The sequence below is a fragment of the Pygoscelis adeliae genome, unplaced genomic scaffold (genome assembly GCF_000699105.1).
Source record: "Pygoscelis adeliae isolate BGI_AS28 unplaced genomic scaffold, ASM69910v1 Scaffold16, whole genome shotgun sequence".
Taxonomy (NCBI): domain Eukaryota; kingdom Metazoa; phylum Chordata; class Aves; order Sphenisciformes; family Spheniscidae; genus Pygoscelis; species Pygoscelis adeliae.
Window position 1 is genome coordinate 6,571,269 of NW_008825162.1, and position 1,508 is coordinate 6,572,776.

The following is a 1,508-nucleotide window of genomic DNA, read 5'->3' on the forward strand; positions in this document are numbered from 1 at the left end:
AAGACTATTTAGTCTACTGGTTATGGTGCTTGCCAAAGCCCGGAGCTCAGGTCTCCCAGTCAGTGCTGAGATTTAATCACGTTCCCACCTACTCTCTCTCTTTGCCCAAGACGAAGCTTTAAACATTCTACACACACACAGAGACAAAAAAAGTAACACTTTCAGCATCCCCTTTCCACCCTACATGGTAATTAGAGGAGATGAGTCTACTCAGGGGGCGTAGGAAAAAAATACAGATCTGTGGCCACTAAGAATGTAAGAGGCCACAAGTTATTAGATAAACAGCTATCTGAACGGGGACCTTTGAGTCACCATTTTTTAAAAGAAAGTAGAAACCACCATGGCATGTTAGGTGACCGCAAGCTCTGCCTGTCAAGGCCGTAGTAAAAAGGCAGAATTTCCCACTGCGTGCATTGATTATACAGCGAAGAAACACCGATTCTTGTAGCTGAGTTCCTGGCTGTGCAAGTAAGAACGTTTCTCCTCTTTGGTCTGTATTTTTGTCACTTTGTCCCACCCTGTATGGGGCCACTGGCGACCACCCCCTCTAACCACACACACATGCAGTCCCGCTGCCGCTCAGCCCTGCCTATATCACACTGCCACAGAAATTCACTGGTGGAGACCGAAACAAAGCCGGTCAAAATCTTACTTGCCCCTACCTGTATTTTTACAAGAAGATTTCAAGTTCATTTTGTTGGCTTTTTTATAGAAAATAGTAACCGTATAGCCATAGCCAGTTTCCACCACAAAATACTTGAGTCTGAGAACATTCACAAGATTTTTTTTTTGTGCTACGTCCCTCCCCCACCCCTCCAATTCTCCTCCCTTTGCAAGATTACAATTTCCTTAAATATATATTGCACCAGCAGGCCCAGGGAATGTGTTCCAGACAAAACAGATGAGTAGAAATAAGTTCTTTTTCAGAAGGATCAGCTGCTAACTACATTCCAGTAGAGTTGTCAAACAGATTTTATGAAGAGAGCTAATCACATTTATAATTATGGTCTTCAGGCTGACTTTACAGAGTTAGGGTAAAATGTTATGCTTGATCAAAAGCAGATATCCTACATACATCAATAGGTTTATAAAAAGATTGAGAAAGGAATTTAGACCAGATGGAGCAACTAATTTTTCTAGTTTAACTGTATCATTTGGTTGAGAAACAAATGGTTGTTGATGTATCTACAAATCAGGTACTGACAAATTCTCCGACAAAACTGGCTACTCGAAGTGCCACAATCTTGTTCTAGAGTTAAATAAGTTGGAAAAGCATTATAGCAGGTCCTACCTCCTCAACGGACAGTCAACACTTTTTATACTGTTTTAACTTACCTATTTCTAAAGTGACTGAGTTAGAATGGTACAATTTCCTACATGTAGACATTATCAAAGTAAGTAAAAATACTGGTAAACTCTACCACTGCTGATAGATGATACCAGTATAGTTTATCCCTGTTAGAGAAGGTACTCATGAATCATCATAGCTGCGTATAGAGCAGGTCACA